This window comes from Papio anubis, chromosome 2 (genome assembly GCF_008728515.1).
Source record: "Papio anubis isolate 15944 chromosome 2, Panubis1.0, whole genome shotgun sequence".
NCBI lineage: Eukaryota > Metazoa > Chordata > Mammalia > Primates > Cercopithecidae > Papio > Papio anubis.
The window spans coordinates 126,010,445-126,025,831 of record NC_044977.1 but is presented as its reverse complement, the minus strand read 5'-3'; the positions used below and the strand labels follow the sequence as shown (position 1 = coordinate 126,025,831).

The following is a 15,387-nucleotide window of genomic DNA, read 5'->3' as shown; positions in this document are numbered from 1 at the left end:
TTTTAGTTCTTAAAGGAATATCCATATTGTTTTACATAGTAGTTGTACTAGTTTACATTTCCACCAACAGTGTATAAATGTTCCTTTTTCACCATATCCATGCCAACATCTATTTTTTTAATTTTCAAATTATGGTCATTCTTGCAGGAGTAAGGTGGTATCTCGTTGTGGTTTTGATTTGCATTCCCTTGATAATTACTGATGTTGAGTATTTTTTCATATTTGTTGACCATTTGTAAATATTCCTTTGAGAACTGTCTATTCATGTCCTTTGACCACTTTTGGATGAAATTATTTGTTTGTTTGTTTCCTACTGATTTGTTTGAGTTCCTCATAGATTCTGGATATTAAAGCACTGTGGGATGAATAGCTTGCAATTTTTTTTTTTTTTTTCCATTCTGCAGGTTGTATGTTTACTCTTCTGATTTTTTCTTTTGCTGTGAATACGCTTTTTAGTTAAATTAAGTTCAATCTGTTTTTCATTGTTTTTGTTGTGTTTGCTTTTGAGTTCCTGGTCATGAATTCTTTGCCTAAACAAACATCTAGAAGAGTTTTTTTCAACGTTATCTTCTAGAATTTTTGGGTTTCATGTCTTAGATGTAAGTCTTTGATCCATCTTGCATTGATTTTTGTATAAGGTGAAAGATGAGGATCCAGTTTCATTCTTCTATGTGTGGCTTGCCAATTATCCCAGCACCATTTGTTGAACAGGGTTTCTTTTCCCCACTTTATGTTTTTGTTTGCTTCGTCAAAGATGTGTTAGCTGTAAATATTTGGTCTTGTTTCTCGGTTCTCTATTCGGTTCCATTGATTTACATGCCTATTTTGAAATGAGCAACATACTGTTTTGGTAACTGTAGCCTTATAGTATAGTATGAAGTTGGATAATATGATGCCTCCAGATTTGTTCTTTTTGTTTATCTTGCTTTGGCTGTGTGGGCTCTTTTTAGGTTTTATCTGAATTTTAAGATTGTTTTCTCCAGTTCTGTGAAGAATGATTATGGTATTTTGATGGAAATTGCATTGAATCTGTATATTGCTTTTGGCAGTACGGTCATTTCCATAATATTGATTCTACCCATCCATGATCATAGGATGTGTTTACATTTGTTGGTGTCATTGATGATTTCTTTCAGTAGTGTTTTGTAGTTTTACTTGTAGAGATCTTTCACCTCATTTGTTAGATATATTCCTAAATGTTTTTGTTCCGTTTTGTTTTGATGTTTGCAGCTGTTGTAAAAGAGATTGAGTTCTTAATTGGATTCTCAGCTTGGTCATTGTTGGTGTATAGCAGTGCTACTGATTAGTGTACATTGATTTTGTATCCTGAAACTTTACTGCATTTATTCGTTAGATCTTGGAGCTTTTTGAAAGAGTCTTTAGGGTTTTCTGTGTATGGCGTCATTTCATTGTCAAGCAGCAACAGCTTAACTCCGTCTTTACTGATTTAGGTGCCTCGCATTTATTTCTCTTGTCTGATTGCTCTGTCTAGGATTTCTGGTACTATGTTAAATAGAAGTGGTGAAAGTAGGCATCTTTGTCTTGTTACAATTCTCATGAGGAATGCTTTCCACTTTTCGCTGTTCAGTATAATGTTGACTGTGGGTTTGTCATAGATAGCTTTTATTACCTTAAAATATCTCCCTTCTATGCCAGTTTTGCTGAGGATTTTAACCATAAAGTGATGTTGGATTTTGTCAAATGCTTTCTCTGCATCTATTGAGAAGATCATAAGGTTTTTGCTTTTAATTCTGTTTATTTGATGTATCATATCCATTTACTTGTGTTTGTTAAATCATCTCTGTTTATAGGTTACCTGAGGCTTTGCCTCACAACTCTTAAGATTCTTTCCTTCATCTTGACTTTAGATATTTTGATGACTGATGAATGTCCCAGGTGTTCTTCGAGCTTCTTGTATTGAGATGCCTAGATCTCTAGCAAGGACAGCGTAGTTTCCCTTGATTATTCCCTGAAATATGTTTTCAAAACTTTTAGATGTCTCTTCTTCCTCTGGAACAACAATTATTCTTAGGTTTGGTCATTTGACATAATCCTACATTTCTTTGAGGCTTTATTTGTTTTGACACATTTTCTTTTTCTTTTTCTGATTGGGTTTATTAAAAAGCTTTGTCTTCAAGCTCTGTAGTCCTTTCTTCTTCTTGTTCTAGTCTATTGTTGAAAGTTTCCAGTGCATTTTGTATTTCTCTAAGTGTGTCCTTCATTTCCATAAGTTGTGATTGTGTTTATGATATTTATTTCTCTTGAGCATTTTTTATCTATATCTTGTTTTTTTTTTTGTTTTTTTTTTTGGAATTTATTTTCATTGCTTTTCACCTTTCTCTGGTATCTCCTTGAGTAGCTTAATAATTAACCTTCTGAATTCTTTAACTGGTCATTCAGAGTTTTATTCTAGATTTCGATCAATTGTTGGAGAGACAGTGTCATCTTTTTGGGTGTTATAGAACCTTGTTTGGTCATATTACCAGAATTACTTTTCTGATTTCCTCTCATTTGAGTAAACTATTTCAGTGAAGAGGTCTGGAACTCAAGATCTGCTGTTCAGATTATTTTGTCTCAAGGAGTGACTCCTTGATGTGCTGCTCTCCTCCTTCCCCTAGTGATATGGTTTTGTGCTGTGTCCCCACCTAAATTTCATCTCAGATTGTAATCCCCATGTGTCAATGGAGTGACCTGGTGGGAGGTGATTTGATCATAAGGGCAGTCTCCACTATGTTGTTCTCGTGATAGTGTGGTGGTTCTCATGAGATCTGATGGCTTAAAAGTGGCAGTTTCCACTGCATGCTCACTCTCTTCCACCATCATTTAAGACGTGCCTTGCTTTTCCTTCATCTTGTGCCATGATTGTAAGCTTCCTGAGGCCTCTGCAGCCATGTGGAACTGTGAGTCAGTTAAACCTCTTGTCTTCATAAATTACCCAGTCCTAGGTAGTATCCTTATACCAGTATGAAAACAGACTAACATAGAAAATTGTTACCAGGAGTGGGGCATTGCTATAAAGATAACCTGAAAATGTGGAAGCAACTTTGGAACTGGGTAATGGGCAGAACTTGAAACAGTTTGAGAGTTCAGAAGAAGACAGAAAGATTTGGGAACATTTGGAACTTCCTAGAGACTTGTTGAAAGGTTTTGGCCAAAATGCTGATAATAATGTGGACAATGAAGTGCAGGCTGAGGTGGTCTCAGGCGAAGATGAGGAACTTATTGGGAAGTAGAGCAAAGGGTTAGGCAGGTCTGGGCTAAGACTCTCTTTATGTGGGGTTTCTCATGGCCACCATGGGGGGTTGAGGTGGTGGTTCTCGGGCCAATGGGGTAATGTTCCAGAGGGGATTGTGGCTGCCTCTGCTGTGTCAAATAGTTCACCAGAGAAGTAGGGGATAGCTCTAACAAAAGGCCTCACCCAGACCCTAGGCAGTTGGTGAGGCAGGTCTCGCTCCCACAGTATCCCTCTCAGACCTTGCCTCAGGCTGTAAGCTTCCCCACTGAGAAAGCAAGCATGGCTTTCAGAACTTGTTCCTCTCCATCTTCCCACATGTCATTATTGACCTCTGTGCTCATATCTGCAGCAGTTCCCATTCACCCCCCAGATTCTGCTCAACATAATTAGTGCCCAGTAAAAATTATTATAAATTTCAGTTGAAAGCTTCTTTCATTCTGTGACCCCTCCCTAAAACCACTTACTGCCTTGCCCCAAGGCCCTGTGAGATAGAGTCAGGGATGGCTTCCCTGGGCTCAAGCTGGAGACTGAGTGCCTACAAGGCTCTTCCCACTGCCTCTTCTACTTTTACATTCAATGTGGCTCCCTACATCAGTTTCAGCTCTAGATAAGGTTAAATTATTCTCCTGTGATTTGGTTTTCAGATTCCTCAGGGATGTCTCTTTGGAGATAGGTTTTGCCCTCTCACACTTTGGGAACTCACATTATTTTGCCTGTTTCATGGAATTTGGAGTGGTGTGCTGCTTCTTTCAAAGGATCTGTGAATTCTTTTGGTTTTCCTGGTATGTTTCTGTGGTGGTTTTTGGAGCCAAAGTTCACAGTGTGAGTTTCCACATACTGTTCTTTCCATCCAAGTGGGAACTGTATGTTAGCCCTTTCTCCTATCTGCCATCTTTCTCAGATGATGATCTAGAAATTTTTTTTTTTTTTTTTTTTTTGAGACGGAGTCTCGCTCTGTTACCCAGGCTGGAGTGCAGTGGCTGAATCTCAGCTCACTGCAAGCTCTGCCTCCCAGGTTCATGTCATTCTCCTGCCTCAGCCTCTGGAGTAGCTGGGACTACAGGCGCCCGCCACCTCGCCCGGCTAGTTTTCTGTATTTTTTAGTAGAGACGGGTTTCACTGGGTTAGCCAGGATTGTCTCGATCTCCTGACCTCGTGATCCGCCCAACTCGGCCTCCCAAAGTGCTGGAATTACAGGCTTGAGCCACCACGCCCGGCCTATCTAGAAATTTTTTAATGTTATCTTCTGTATCCTAAAGTTTTTCTCTGTCTCCTAATGTCATTTATTCCATTTTGCATTTTTATTCTTCACATTCATTTTATTGATTTTTTTCCCCTAGTATCTAATGTTTCTTGATTCTTTTTTTACATTATGTTTAAAATGTATTGACTTGTACATGGGACTAGCAATGTTTTTTGTAGTGACATTAGGACCTCTCTCTTTAATAGACCTCACTTTTGCATGGGATGACTGACTATATGTTCTGTATCAGTGGATTATACATTTTTGATAATCAGGTTTTCTATAGAATGTATGGACAGTGAATGGGAAATTAAGTTGGTGGCTCTAAGCATTTCCAAAGTCAAGTGGATTTGTGAGATGATATGCTTCAATACTATACGGGAGGAAATAGTCTTTTTCTCTTCCCATCCTAGGTTCATGGTCAAAGCCTGTTAAAAAAAAAAGACCATGAGATCTGCAGAAAGAAAAAGAAAAGTAAAAGAAAAAAAAAAAAAGAGGAAAAAAAGGAGAGCTTTATCTTCTTAAACAAAAAAAGGAAGAAAATAAAACAACTGCAGATTGGGGAGATGCAACCTGTGATGTAAAACAAAAGCAGCCAGGTGGTGGGTTGTTTTGAGAGTTAGTGATTATAGAGGCAATAATAGCAGGGGATGGGAATCAGGGAAATGAGAAATAGAAGCAGAGTCTTGATTGAATGACTGTGTAGCCCTAAATCACCTGTCACTCTTAACTGGTTGGTTTCAAGTGGTTGATGAGTTGGCACCAGGTAGTTTGTTGGTAGTCAGTAGTGGAATGTCCAGCTACAGTCTATTTCAGTACTGACAAGAGGAACTGGTCTGGCTTCATTGTAGGAAAAAACAAACAAACAAACAAACAAAGTTCTATGACACTTCTACAATAACTTTCTGAGAACACAGAGAATGCTCCCTGACCCAGCCATGGATACCTTATTCTATTTTAACTTTGAGCACCTCAGTTAGTCACAGAGAGTCCATTCTACCTGAAAGGGGCATATTTTAATGGCCCTGAGGCCACCTTTACAAAATTATGACACTTAGAGAAATCTGACACAGTTCACTTAATCTTGCTTCTGATTTCCAAGCTATCCTTGTTCTTTCCTGGGCATAGGCCAAATCAACTTTGAGGCACATTTAGTTTCTGGTTTAACTTGAAAGCAAGGATGATAAGAGTCCCTCTCTAAAACTAACCTCCTTTTTGCTCAGGGACCAAAACCACATATGTAAACCTAACAGAAGGCCACAAGAATAGGGCTGTGGGTGGGGCAAGAATTCTGCTAGGATGTAGGTGCAGTTTCTATAGTCCTTTAATGCTCAGGAGTCATATGACCAGAAGTCACAAGATTTATGACTTCCCCAATTGCTCCTACAGATAACATCACTTTTACAAAACCTAAGACTGGTCTTTTTTGAGATGTTTTTCAGACTCACCCATCAAGAATTGTTACTCATAACTCAACTGGTTCTATGGGCTGCAGAGGCAGACCCAGTGCACGAGGACTATTTTCCACACCTCTAAATTTTATCCCCTACCAATCAGGAGTATCCATTCTTTAGCCCCCATCCACCAAATTATTTATAAAATCCCTAACCTCTGAGCCTTCAGAGAGACTGATTTGAGTGGTAAGTTCAGTAATCCAAAATGAGCCAGCCTTGCATCGATTTGACTCTTTCTCTACTGCAATGCTGTCATCTCAGTGGATTAATTTTGTCTGTGCAGAAGGCAGGAAGAACCTATCAAGTGATGATAGCCCCTGTAACAAAAGATGGATTAACATGAGAAAAGTATACATATTTATTTAATATAAGTTTTACATGAGAGGAGAACCTTCATAAAGAAATGAAGACCCCCAAAGAAACAGTTAAACAGAAGTATTTTTCATAGTAGGTTTGATAAAGAGTGAAGAGTCATGAGATATATGATAGGACAAAATGCTTTATCTCATAAAGGGACAGATATATCTTTTCCTCCCATCTCAGGTTCATAGCTATGGTCTCTATAACAAAAGACAAATTAACAAGAGAAAAACAACATACAATTTTTTTTTTTCTCTTTTTTAGACAGGATCTGTCTCTGTCACCCAGGATGGAGTGCAATGGTGTCATCTTGGCTCACTGCAACATCTGCCTCCCTGGGCTCAAGCCATCCTCTCATCTTGGCCTGCCTAGTAGCTTGAACTCCTGAGCTCAAGAAATCCACTTGCCTTGGCCTCCCAAGGTTCTGGGATTACAGGCATCAACCACTGTGCCTGGACTTGAAGACACAAATTTATTAAGTGTAAATTTTATGTGACATAGGAGCCTTAATAAAGAAATAAAGACCTAAAGAAACAGGTAAATGTGTATTTTTATACTTAGTTTGATGAAGAGTGAATAGTCATGGAGAAATATGATTGGAAAACACAAGTGTACAATCTCATGGCAACAAACTGGGGGGAATTTAGCAAGGCCTGTCTGTTCAGATGTTTCTTTGTGTTTCTGTGTCTTCAGGGATATGAATGTTCCTGTTCCTTTCCTCCAGGTTTAGGGAGGACATTTATCTTATGAAGATCTTCTAGCCTGCCAGGGGAGAAAAGTGGTAGAAGGTCAAAGACTAAACTTTCTGGGTTTTATTAATTGTTTTAGGAGAGAAGGGCAAGAGGAAGTTGAGAGTGACTTTTCTGCTTCTGCTGTTTCCTCAAATGCCAAGTTCTCATAATTTGGAGTAGTGTTTCCTAAACTTTATCAATCAAATGATAATAACCTGGGGGTAACTCAGTGCTGAAGCTCAGAAAATGATTCCCCATAGTCTTGCACTTTGGCATGCTGAGCATTTCACATTAAAGGAAATTTAAAAGGCCTTAGAAACAGCCTCAGAATCAAGGATCTTCTGATCTATTTTTCTCTCCAGACACAGAGGGGAAATCTCTCTCTAAAGTTCCCTTACCTGAAGCTCTTCCTTAAGTAATACAATTGCCTTCGATCACTTCCTTGAGATTCTATTAGCCAGGAAAGATAAAACACATATCACAGAAATGAAGACTGAGAAAAGTCACCACACCTATATAGATTTTGTCAGATGCTATAATCTATTCTTCCGTCCATTCAACTTCTAGAGAGAATTATTTACACATTATTGTCTCCTTTTGGACCCAATCAATTCCCTTGAAAATCATTTACTATCTCCTAAAAATTGCCTACATCCTCCATTTTCCTCTCCTCTATAAAGAGGGGATTTGAGCCTCATCTGGCCCTTCTTTGATTCTCGTATTTTATATGGCTCCCATGCACATTTGTACGTTAACAACGTTGTATGCTTTTTCTCCTGTTACTCTATTGTCAGATTATTTCCGCAGACTCTAGCTTTCAGAGAGGAAGGGAAAGTTGTCCACTGTTCCTACAGCAACAAGGACTGTTATTCAGATTCTTCTCTGTGACCTTTTGTCTTCAGATAGAAGAATGTTTCTTTTCCTTGGGTACAGGGAGATCATCTCTCATATGAGTATCTTATGACTACTTCAGGGGAAATTCAAAAAATTCTTTCTAGGTTTTGTGATCTTCTTCAGGGGAGAAGGGAAGGGGTGGGGTGGAATAAGGTAAAAGAGATTTGCTTCTGTGGTTTTCCCAGATGTTTTCAACTCAAAATACTAATTATGCCAAGGTGCTATATGTTAATTTTTTAACTACATGATTTAAAAGCATGTTTTACAATAAATTTAATTTTTTTTTTTTTTGAGAAAAGGCCTTGCTTTGTTTGTCACCCAGGCTGGAGTGCAGTGGTGCAATCACGGTTTACTGCAGCCTCAACTCCAGGGCTCAAGCAATCCTCCTACCTCAGTCTTCCATGTAGTTGGGACTACAGGTGTGTGCCACCACACCACACCCAGCTAATTTTTGTTGTTCTTGTTTTGTTTATTTGGTTGGTTTTGGTTTTTTTTTTGGTTTTGTTTTGGAGACAGGGTCTTGCTCTGTCGCCCAGGCTGAAATGCTGTAGCACCATCTAGGCTCACTGCAACCTCTACCTCCTAGGTTCGAGTTATTCTCCTGCCTCGGCCTCCTTAGTAGCTGTAATTAGAGGTGTGCACCACCACACGCGGCTAATTTTTGTAGTTTTTAGTAGAGATAGGGTTTCACCCTATTGACCAGGCTGGTCTTGAACTCCTGACCTCAGGTGATCTGCCCACCTCCACCTCCACCTCCCAAAGTGCTGGGATTACAGGCATGAGCCACAGCACCTGGCCTTTTGTATTTTTTTTTAGAGATGGGGTTTCACCATGTTGCCCAGACTGGTCTCAAACTCCCAGACTCAGTTCATCTGACAGCCTTGGCCTCCAAAACTGCTGGGATTACAGGTGTGAGTTACCACACCTGGCCAATAAAACTTATTTCTTAAGAGAATACTGACCATGATGAGAATTTGAGCTTAATTATTTCTGCTTGTGTTCTATCATAAAGCACTTGGCAAAATTTCTGGCTATTTTTCTTGGCATTGTTTTCATTATTATTATTATTACTTTTATGATATAAAATCTGTACTTTTAAAAATCATAAAATTTTCAGATATGATACATGCATTTTACATTACACATTTTTCTGTATATAAAAAGACAGTTTTCTAATTGTGTGCTGGTGTTTGATAATCTAATTATATTCACTATTATTTTTCATGAGTCTTAATTTAAAATCCAGGAAAGTATTACATATTACATATTCCCCTTAAACGTTACACAAGACAGACCACCATAAGTAATGTAACCAAAACTCACACCCATTTGTATCAACTGAGTGTTTTACTACTGTTGAGAAAAGTAGTCATAATCTTTCCTTATGAAGATAAAATTGGAATGATAGATTTCTACTTCTTTTGTGATTGTGTTAATGCTACATATGAAAAATAAACTCTCGGCTGGGCGCGGTGGCTCAAGCCTGTAATCCCAGCACTTTGGGAGGCCGAGACGGGCAGATCACGAGGTCAGGAGATCGAGACCATCCTGGCAAACACGGTGAAACCCCGTCTCTACTAAAAAGTACAAAAAAACTAGCTGGGCAAGGGGGTGGGCGTCTGTAGTCCCAGCTACTCGGGAGGCTGAGGTAGGAGAATGGCGTCAACCCGGGAAGTGGAGCTTGCAGTGAGACTCCATCTCAAAAAAAAAAAAAAAAAAAAAAAAAAGGAAAAAGAAAAATAAACTCTCTGTAAATGTATTACACTTTAACTTACATTTTCAATTTTTTTCCAGAATTTACATACAGAAAATTGAAGGTTTACTGCATTAAAACACAGTGGTGACTGGTATTGGATCTCTGTATGAGATAACAGTTGAAAGAAAAGGAGAAAGAGATGAGAAGAATGAGGAAGAAGGAGTGATGCCAGGGAAAATAAAATGCTCATTTTACTCAAGGGCATGTGAAAGGGAAAGTGGTGGTTAAAGGATGAAAATATTTGATAGCAAAATGCAACCTGAAGGAAACTGAATGATAAAGGAACGTGACTTTCTTCTGTTTCTATTCATCTTCATTGGTTATTTCCTCTGTGGTTTACCTTGTCCTGCATTTGTAAAGGGAGATTGAGCCTTATCACTCAGATTCATTCTCTCCTGTGTCATTAGAACTTTGAAAGGCAGGATTTGTTGTCCTTGACAGATATACTATTATCTTTCTTATCAGATCCTTTTGGTAGCTTTTTCTAAAGTTCATAGTCTCTAAATCTATAGCTTCCTTTTGTTTCCTCTTTGCAAGAAGTTACTGAAAAATACCTCTTCTCCTCCCCTCTTTCCTATTGTTTTCTTCCTTGCTTAATTAACCTCTTCTCTACCTGACATTTTGTGCAGTTGTGTACTACAAATGCTTTGGACTGACATGACATATATCTCTTTTGTGTCACACTTTATGGATGTCTTATTGCTAGAAAAAAATACTCCCTTCTAATTGCTTATCATTGGCTATCCAGACCACCTGAGTAAGTATTAATAAATACTTTCAGAATATCTCTTATGATAACATTAAAAGATAATTTTCAGATAAAAAGGGACTTTTGGGTCTGCTTACTCTACTGAGGTGAATTTTCTCATTTGCTATTTCACATGTAGCTCAGAGCTAGCTGCAAGTGACAGTGGGACTGTCACCAGCTAAGTGGTTTTGTGTTCAATGACTAGGCCCCTTGCTTTCAAGTTTCTCAATTGCATGATGTTCTGGATGAGTAGTCAAGCTATTACTGCTATTTTAGATTATTTTGCAGAATATTTTAGGTTCTGTATATTATTTATTTTTTCTGGAATAACTGTGGTAATTCTAATTAAGTTTATCTTTGCCATATTTGTAGAATAACTTTTTAAATCTCTTCACAACTACAACTGAATTAGTGATTAGAATAATGTATTCATCAAAACATTTACATTAAACTCTCTGTACATTCCAAAACGCCATGCCATTTTTAAATTATATAATCTTTTTAATCTCACAACTATTTTTAATAAAAATTTGATATTCTTAATTTTAAAATCAAGTAACATGAATATTTTAAAAAGTCACTACCTTGAACAATACTACCTTGTCTTCATTTTTTGGGAGCAGCTATAACAAAATACCATAGACTGTTAGCTTGTAAACAATAAAATTTTATTTCTCCTAGTTTTGAAGCCTGGGAAGTCTAAGGTGTTGGCAGATTGAGTGTCTGATGAGGGCTTTTATCCTCGTTTGTAGATGAACCTTATTACTGTGTCTCCACATGTCAATATATAAAACCTATGGTAAGAATTGGCGAGACACATTTGGACCATAGTACAGCTTATTAACCTTTCTAGAAATCATTTAGAAATAATTTAAGGAGAAAAGATTAGTTTTTCAAAGGAAAAAAATAAAATTACATCACAGACCTAAGAATGTGTTGCAAAAAATATATATATTTTTCTCTTCTCACTTGGGTCCAGTGGTTGGTGGCCTGCAAATTAAATGACAATATACATATTTACAGGAGAAAAGGCAATGTTGATTTATATGCTTGTGAAGGAGCTCTTAATAATGGAAAAAGTCATAGAATAGGTGGAAGTAAATGTTTCTATATATCCACTTAATGAAAGGAAAGATTTTAGGGCTCCAATGAGAGAGTATGAGAGATTCTATAGTGTTGTTTAATGGTAACATAAATGGATTATGTTCTTGGCAGATAATTTGCAGGAAACTCCCTCTGGGGAGTGTTAATAACAGCTATGTTTTGGGGAGTTTATACTTTAGCAGATAAGGGAAGTTCCAATAAGATTTCTGCTGCATCTTCTCAAGTTCAAATATTTTCACTTTAAATTAAATGTTATGCCAACTTTGGGAGTCAAAGAAGATCCCCACCAATGGTAGAGCTAGAAAATTCTACCTTGAAAATCTTCATGTTATTACATTTTAAGTTTGTGTATGAAATGTCTGTACTATTATCAAGCTTTTTAAAGAAATTGCCTCTGTTGCATGGTGGTTGTTTTTAAATTCAATAGATTAAGGCAATCAAACAGTATTTAGTGAGACATGGATCATGAAGCAAAATGTAATTTGCTTATATTTATTTTAATTTTAAACATATCAATGCATATATACTTAGTTTCAAATTTATACTGAAAATAGTTTAGACTTTTAAACTAAATAAGTTAATATTTGGGAAATGTTTTTGAGATTTCTACAAAAATTAAAAAATCATCATCTGCTATGTTTCAGTATCACAAAACATATCAGCTGAATGCTTCTTAACTAAGAATTGTGTTTATAAACCTGTAACTTCATTCTGTAAGTCTCATCTAAAGCAAATTAATACTTCTCTCCCCAGTGTAGATCAGTGCTTGACATAAAGTACACACACGTTTGTTAAATAAATAAGTAGATAAATAAATCCTTTTTCAACTTGAACTGTTATGGTTATATATTTACAACATAGAAAGAAAAATTAATTTTTAAATCATTAAAGATAATTTCCTTCTGAACTCTTTTAGGACGATAAAACATGCCTGGTTTTGTGTGGTAGTCCTACTTTATACTTGCCTTATTGTAAGTATTAATAATATCCCTGTTTACTCCCAAAGTGTCCCAGTTTGGGCAGTAAATTATATGGTTCTTCTACTTATTTTTCACATGGGATATATAAAGTGTATATGTATGTGGCAGAGATAGACAACTGCTTGTGTTGCTTCACTATTTTTGTGTCTATTCCGGTTCCTGAACTAAATGGTTTGAAATCCCCAAACTTTGCATTTCTTACATAACTATGATAGTTTTTTACCTCAAAATACTACTTTGGTTGCAAAAGTCTAATGCCAAAACTTTTATGTAATTTATTTGAGTCGAGGCACTCCAAGCCTACTAAAAGTATATATTGCATGTATGCTTATTTCTGAGCTCTTACTAATGTAGCTTTTTATTGTCAGGGGCCAAGTTTTTCAGCTCCCTAAATAAAGGTTCACTGAAAATCATGGACATGAGGCAAATTAATTAATAATATAAAAGGCATACATATTTATTTAATGTGTATACAAGGGAGAATTCAGAATGAAGACCCAACTTCCCAATGTGGTACAGAAGCTTATACGCTATCGAGATTACAGACAGAATGAGGTTACAGAAAAGCAGGTTATGTATGGGAGGGGGAGAAGAGGAATTCCACTGAAGGGCAATAAACGATTACTAGGGAAAATGATGGATCTGGGAACATAAATTAACTTGTAAATAGTTCTCTTTGGAATTTAAAAGATGCTTGTAGATAGTCATTACCTCAAAAAAAGGTCTGTTCCCGTGTGGGTATATCTTTGGTCTTATAGAGAGGGAAGAAAACTATTATATTCCTTGGTGGGTCCAAATCTTGGGAAGATAAAGATGCTTCATATTTTGGTGTACTGGTTTCTGAGTACCAAAATTATTGTCATCATTAGTGAAATAATGTGGAATACAGTGATTTGTAACTTGCAGAATATTATACAAATGGAAAGTAGGTGAAACAGTATTCATTACAGGTGTTTTCTAAATATGTCCAGCTTTCCTTCCTTTAAACATATAATAGAATTGTCCTTTGTTGCCCCCTTAAAGCTAAAAAAAAAATAGTCAAACTGAAACCTTACAAGCTATTTCATGATGTATTATCTTCCCTGCCCACAAAAACTTAAGCTTTTTTGCAATTTTGGCACTTGGGTGTCTGAGTGAAATCCTTATAGTTCTGTATGTAGCATCAGTAAGAAATCAATTTTTATTATGTTAAGCCATTGACATTTTAATGCGCTTTGTCACTATAACATAACATATCTTATATCAACTGCTAAAATAACCTTCTTACCTAGTACCTATCATCTGCCATTGAGAAACAATTGCACTATTTGCTTTCAAAGACATCACAACCACTACCAGTACCTTGGCCTTCTTTTCTGCTGAGGTCAGATGGCCACTAGTCTTTTTTGACCACACAACCTGTAATCTCTCAAAAGAAAATGTCACGGTGTTTTACAGCTGGAAGTTATCATAGGAATTATATAGTTGCAGTCCACCGTTTAGGTAGGTCACATAGAATAGTATAGCCTAAATAGGTCTGATAGTCACTCCTTATGTGAATTCAGCAAAGTACTTAATCTTTTCCAATTTAATTTTCTTAACTTTCCAAATGTAGATAATCACACCTTCTTGTCAGGTTTCTTTAAAGGATTAAGTTAATTTAAATGAGCTCATCAGCACATTGTGGTCATAAGACATCTATGTATCCCTTTGTTCCTTACTCGTTACATCAGGTTACCCAGGTAAAGACTGGTAGAGCTAGGACTTAAAAATAACATCTATAAAGAGTTTTATATGAGCTATGATCATACCACTGCACTATGATCACACCCAGCATGGGTGACAGAGCAAGCCTCTATCTCTAAAAAACAAAAATAGTTTTATAGTTTTCTTTTTATCTTCATTAGCTATTCTTTGTAAACTACAACCAACTTGTTATTCAGCTAGAATAAGAATTATTACTGTATCTATTTCACAATAGCCAATTAAGACCCAGAGGCTGCAATTAGTCCAAAATCACCATTAGTATATAACAGAACTAGAGCTCAAACCCGTGGCCTCTGGCTTCAGCATTATGCCCTTTGTTTTCTACTACCTGAAGCATAAACATGGTGCTGTGGACTTTATAGCCAGGGCTTTTCCACTAGAAATAACTTTTGTATAAGTGGACATTTCTGAATTTCTCCATACTCAATAGTGAAGATAATATGAAATAACAATTTATATACTTTAGATCATACTGATAGGATAAAAATTTCAAAATAAACTCCTATGTAATTAAGAATTTGGCTGGCCTTTGCCTCCAGTTCCCAAGAAGTACCTTCTAAATCCTCGGAAAGGATGCAAATCTTTAGTGAACGGAATGTCTTTATCATTCTTGGTGAGACTTGATGATGATACATTTCTCCTGAGGAGGTAATTCATGGGCGCCCATAGAAAGCTTGTGTTAATGAGATGGCTCAGAATAGAGGCTGTACATACCAGAAAGACCAACAATATGATTAGAGGTTTAGGAGCCTTGAACCATGTGATAATAACACAACCTCTGGGTAGAGGAGAGGGGTTGAAGACTCAGTTCAATCTCATAACAAATGATTGAATCAATCATGTCTACCTAACAAAACCCCAATAAAAACTGTGAGCACAAATCTCAGATGAGCTTCCCTGATTGGCAATAATCTACATATGGCAATAATCTACATATTATTGGCAATAATCTACATAATCTACATATGTAGATATGACAGAAGGGTGATTCCTCCTGACTCCTTGGGGAAAAGGCAAAAGATGTTCCTTATTTAAGATCCTTCCGTACCTTGCCCTACTAATCTCTTCTTTTGACTGGTTCTGATTTGTATATTTTTGCTATACTAATACTCTAATCATAAGAATAGCACTTTCTT

The 15,387-nt window shown here is 36.8% G+C and overlaps 2 long non-coding RNA genes across 5 annotated transcripts in view; both read left to right on the top strand.

The window, feature by feature from the left end:
* The window catches only part of LOC103882213, a 325,635-nt gene that overhangs the window by 234,397 nt on the left and 75,851 nt on the right, over positions 1–15,387 (top strand). The window lies entirely within an intron of this gene.
* Positions 6,684–12,358, top strand: LOC116273809. Its single transcript, XR_004182241.1, has 2 exons — positions 6,684–6,829; positions 9,712–12,358. It is a non-coding gene; the product is annotated as an uncharacterized LOC116273809 (long non-coding RNA).